This window comes from Sciurus carolinensis, chromosome 1, assembly GCF_902686445.1.
Source record: "Sciurus carolinensis chromosome 1, mSciCar1.2, whole genome shotgun sequence".
NCBI lineage: Eukaryota > Metazoa > Chordata > Mammalia > Rodentia > Sciuridae > Sciurus > Sciurus carolinensis.
This window is the reverse complement of record NC_062213.1, coordinates 62376059-62381413: the sequence shown is the minus strand read 5'-3', so window position 1 is coordinate 62381413 and position 5355 is coordinate 62376059. Positions and strand designations below refer to the sequence as shown.

The following is a 5355-nucleotide window of genomic DNA, read 5'->3' as shown; positions in this document are numbered from 1 at the left end:
TTCCTCATTGGATCAATGTGATATATCTTGCAAAATAAAATGTTTTGAAGGAAAACAAAGTCTGTATCTTCACGACATTCCCATACTATATAACCCTTTCCCAAAGCTGTCACATCTCCCTATCATATCCATAACACCGTGATGTACACATAGTGCCACACACCAAATCAGTTGTTAATTTCTATTCATTACTTTCTGTCATTCTTACGTAGATGGTAAATCAGCTCTTGAACGTTTGCCCATGGATTATCCAGCTTTCAAATAGCCTCATCTTCAAGAACTACTTTCTATGCATCTGGCAAGCATTCAGGGCCAGGCCATACATGTTGGAGAATCTTTAGAAATAACTGGATTAAGGGTGCCATTAAAATCCAGAAAGAAAATTTGGCTTCTAACCAACAGAGAATAATGGATGGCTTTGAGCAAGAGACTGGTAAAGAATCAAAAGTTCAAGTTGGGAAAGAGCTTCGAGATCATCCCAACCAGTGCATGGCAGAGACACCATGACTGCTTCCTTCCACACACAGGCAGATGTTGCTCTTTCCCACAAAGCTCACAGGGAGCCTCAGAATCCTTTCAACCCAACACTCCAGCTGCTACTGATGGAACCAACACTCCAGCTGCTACTGATGGAACCAACACTCCAGCTGCTACTGATGGAACCCAACACTCCAGCTGCTACTGATGGAACCCAACACTCCAGCTGCTACTGATGGAACCCAACACTCCAGCTGCTACTGATGGAACCAACACTCCAGCTGCTACTGATGGAACCCAACACTCCAGCTGCTACTGATGGAACCAACACTCCAGCTGCTACTGATGGAACCCAACACTCCAGCTGCTACTGATGGAACCCAACATTCCAGCTGCTACTGATGGAACCCAACACTCTAGCTGCTACTGATGGAACCCAACACTCCAGCTGCTACTGATGGAACTGGTTTGAGAAACAGAACCTATTTCCACATTTAAATCTATAACAGTCCTTGACAGGGAATATAACTTCATGGAAGAGCAGTTGCCTAGCATGTGTAGGACACTGAGTTCAATCCCAGCAACACACACACACACACACACATACAATCTTTTAATTTTGTAAATGTAGAAACTGAGTACCAGAGAAGTTAAATGAACTATGCAAGATTACGTTATTCATGAAAAACTGGAATAGCAAGAGCTGGCATCTGAGTCTTCTGGTTTCTACTCCAGTGTTCTTCTAGCAGTGGTTCTCCAGGAAGACTACAGGAGAGGGACCATGGAGAGGAGAGAGAGTGCAGCTGTCAAACCAGGTAAGTGACTGTCATGAAAGTTTAGCAATAAAATTAATCTCTTGAAAGAGTCAAAGGAAATAACCCTCAACATACTTAAAAATTGATGTGATTATCACAACAGCACTATGGGCTTACAGGGCAAGCAGTGCCCCCATTGGAAGGCAGGATTGTGGAATAGGTCACAGCACCAGGACAGCCTGTTCAAGTTCAAATCCCAGCATTGCCCCTGGGGGCAAGTTATATAACATCTCTGTGCCTATCCAGAGTCACAGCTCATCAGTACTAAAGCCAGACTTGGACCCTAAATCTCTGCACTTCACATCCAGTCCTCAGTCCCCAATGCCATAGTGATTAGACATGAGAGCAAAGAGACTTTGAGTCAGGCAGCTGATAGGGTCACACACCGCACAATGACATTTCCCATCAAGGGCAGACTGCATATACAACCGTGGTCCCATAAGATTATGAGGGAGCTAAAAATTCCTGTCACCTTTGTAAAAATTCCTGTAGCCTTTGTAGCTTGATAGCACAATGCACCACATGTTTGTGGTGAAAACAAACCTACTGCACTGCCAATTGTATTGCATAGAGTATATGCAATTATGTACAGTACATAACACTTGATAGTGATAATAAATGACTGTGTTATGGTTATGAATTCACTAAATTATACTTTTTAATCATTATTTTAGAGTATATTCCTACTTTTATTTTTAAGTTTACCATAAAACATATGCTATGTTACACTGGCAGCGGCCTCATTTATGTCATCTTACTATGCCTCTCAATTGCATTGAGACATGTCCAGTGATTGACACAGACCATCTAGGTTTGTGTAAGCACACCCCCTGACATTTGCACAGTGACAAAATAACCTAAGGACTAAGTCTCAGGACCTATTAAGCAAGTAACACTGACTATATTTCAAAGTGGTATACAAATGCTAAGTGAAATAAGCCAATCCTAAAAAAAGAAAGCCCAAATGTTCTCTCTGATATGTGGATGCTAACACACAATAAGGTAGGGAGGAAAATAAATGTTCAGTGGATTAGACAAAGAGGAATGAAGGGAAGGAAGGGGGATAGGAATAGGAAAGATGTTGAAATGAATCAGACATAACTTTTCTATGTTCACATATGAATACATGACCAGTGAAACTCCACATCATGTTCAACTACAAGAGTGGATCCTAATTAGAATAAGTTATATTTCATGTATATCTAATATGTCAAAATACACTCTAATGTCATGTGCACCTAAAAGAACAAATAAAAAAGTAGTATTCGGTGGCGTTATCCCCAGAGACAGGGAAACTCAACAGACAGAGCAAGCTTTGTTCCGGTGCACATGAGGTTGTATTGCTTGTTTTGAAGATCAAGTTGAAAAGGATCAGACTGTTTTCCTGATCTGCCGGGACCACACTAAATATTTTAAGTCAGAATTTCTGTTTGGAGCAATGGTTTCTATGGACCCGTATATCACTTGTCTCTGCAGAGCCTTTCGGTTCCCTTTACTTGAAAAAGTTTCAAATGTGAAAATGGCAAGTTTCTTGGAGACAGGATGTAAGACCCAGGTCATGAATAACTGGATGGAAAAGAGGAGAGGAAGTCGGAAGTGGAGAGTGTCTGTTCATCCAGGCAAATGATAAAGGGAAGTATTTAGTGATACATAATAACATCTTAAAATGAGATCACAACACTTGGCAGCTTACAAAAAATGCGCTACCACGAGAACTCTTAGGGATGCCCATTAATAGAATAAAAGGGATCAACATTTTTACAAATTACCTAGATCTTAAATTTCACTTTCCCAAAGTAATAGCCACCCAAACACCTGTTTCTAAGGTGTAATTACTTCGAGTCTGGGATCAACTGCCAAGATGTAAGCTGGTCTTAGGAAGTAGTCTGGGTGGGAAGCAGTGTTTTCATGACAGTCTAAGCCATTGATAGGATGTATGAGCATGTTGAAAATACTCTTTTAAAAAAAAAGTAGTATTTTTGCTTCTGTAATGATAGGAACAAGATTTTTCATCCAGCAACTGGTAAAATGTTCAGTACAAAATGTTATGGACCATTTCCCTAACACCCACCTGGAGAATACTGCAATTGATCCAAATGATCAGTTCTGAAATAGGGTATAATTCTGCAGCAATTGCAGTTAAATGCAGAGCAAATTTTGAAGTAACAAATTCTCTTGAAAATATGATTCTGAAATAAAAACACTGAAAGACCCGATTTTACAGGAGACTATAGAGATCAATAAGGTGGGCAGAGGGGAAGGACATTGCAAAAGAACATAAGGTGGATTTTTGTTCTGAATTTGGATACAAACAGTATTCTTTCCTGGAGAGCAGATGTTCAGGAGGACCTGGGAATACTGAATTCAACCAAGAATGCCACTTGCTTTGTTTTCAACACACACCAGTAAACAAAAACCCTCCAGAGAGCCTTCTCTTTGTGACTGTCCTCTCCAGGTGACATGAAACAAACCCAGCCACCCACACCAAATGGGAGCTGTGCCTGGTGAAAGATGGCTCCAGAGTGTTCCATAATGCGTGGGTGGAGCATTCCAGCTCACTGTACAACAGAAGACGGAAAAATCCCAGGGAAGAGGGTGCTGGGGATTGCATGGCATCCTGGGATACTGCTTTTGCCAAATGTGAAGACTTCAAAGTCTTTTATCAATAAACTCAAAGCAAATGGGGATTCATTAGGCTTCAGCCTTGTTTTTAAAAAGAATTCCAGGGCAAGTCTTTTTTTTTTTTTTCCTCACAAGCCTGGTTTAACTTCTTGACTTTCTTCCCCTGGGCTATTTCTTATATCACTTTTTGAGGATAAACTTTCAGAGACCTGGTGTGAATGGTCTCTGAACAGATCTGTATTTATAACATACTTGCAGGGTTTAGAAGGAAAACTCAGAGTGACCAGGATGGTTTCTCCTGGGAGACACTTAGAAAGTGCTGCCAAGCCCTCTAGTGTTGTTAGTCCAAAGGAAAGCCTTGGTGCAAATCTCAGCTCTTTAACCATTGGTGTCCTCATTATAGAATCCTTTTCAAAAACAAAATGTATTAGGCCATTGATAAGTCAGAAACTATGAATGGACTGAAGTTTTACCCTGCTTGAAGGTCAATGAGTTAGTCTGAAGTGTGTGCGTGTGCATGCATGTGTGTGAGTGTGTGTGTATGTGTATACACTGACAGAATACAAGAGACCTCTGGGTCAGAAAAAGAATCATTTACTACTCACAGCAAGAGCAATATTCCCCAATGTGATGAGATCAGATGTTATCTGCATGTGCAGTGGGGTAAACTACAGGAGAGGAACCCTGAAATTAGGAAAATCTAAACACATATACAACTGCTGATGACCTGCCCATCTTCCCTTCTAGAGAGAGATTACTCACTACCTTAGAATGTAAGCAAATCCCTCTGGGAAGGGGAAGAAGAGGTCTTTTTTTTTTTTTTTTTTTTTTTTTTTGGGGTGCTGGGGATCGAACCCAGGGCCTTGTGCTTATAAGGCAAGCACTCTACCAACTGAGCTATCTCCCCAGCCCCGAAGAAGAGGTCTTTATCTTTATTATCCTGGGATGTCTCTAGAGAGACATCTCTAAACTTTATTATCCTGGAATGTCTCCTTATATGAACATTGATTTCCTTTGCTCAGAGATCCATGCATTAACAGGAGGAATTCATGGATAAATGTCTCTCAACAGCCACTTGCTTGCTTGAACCCTTCAGTGGCTTCCCCCTGTAATGAGAATAACACCCAATCTTGCCTTGTCATTGCCTCAGAGGCCCTACTTGATCTGGCCTTGACCTACCTTTCCAATCTCACCTCATTCACTCCTGAGTAGGCTCCAGCTGCAGTGGCGTGATTTGAATTCCTAGACATACCAAATTATTTTTTGTTTTTTTCTTTCATCTTGGAGTCCTCACACTTGCTGTTGCCTCTCTCTGCACCACTATTCTCTGGGCCCTATCCATGACTGGCTTCTGATCCCACATCGTTCTTGCGTTGCTTCCTCGTGGAGGCTCCCCCTCCACCTCTAATCTCTCTATCACATGATCATTTCATTGTCTTCC

General features: G+C 41.3%; 1 non-coding gene across 1 annotated transcript; it reads right to left on the bottom strand.

Annotated features, from left to right (window-relative positions):
* Positions 1 to 4748: 4748 nt before the first annotated feature.
* Positions 4749 to 4822, bottom strand: Trnai-uau (transfer RNA isoleucine (anticodon UAU)). The gene has a single exon. It is a non-coding gene; the product is annotated as a tRNA-Ile (tRNA).
* Positions 4823 to 5355: the final 533 nt, after the last annotated feature.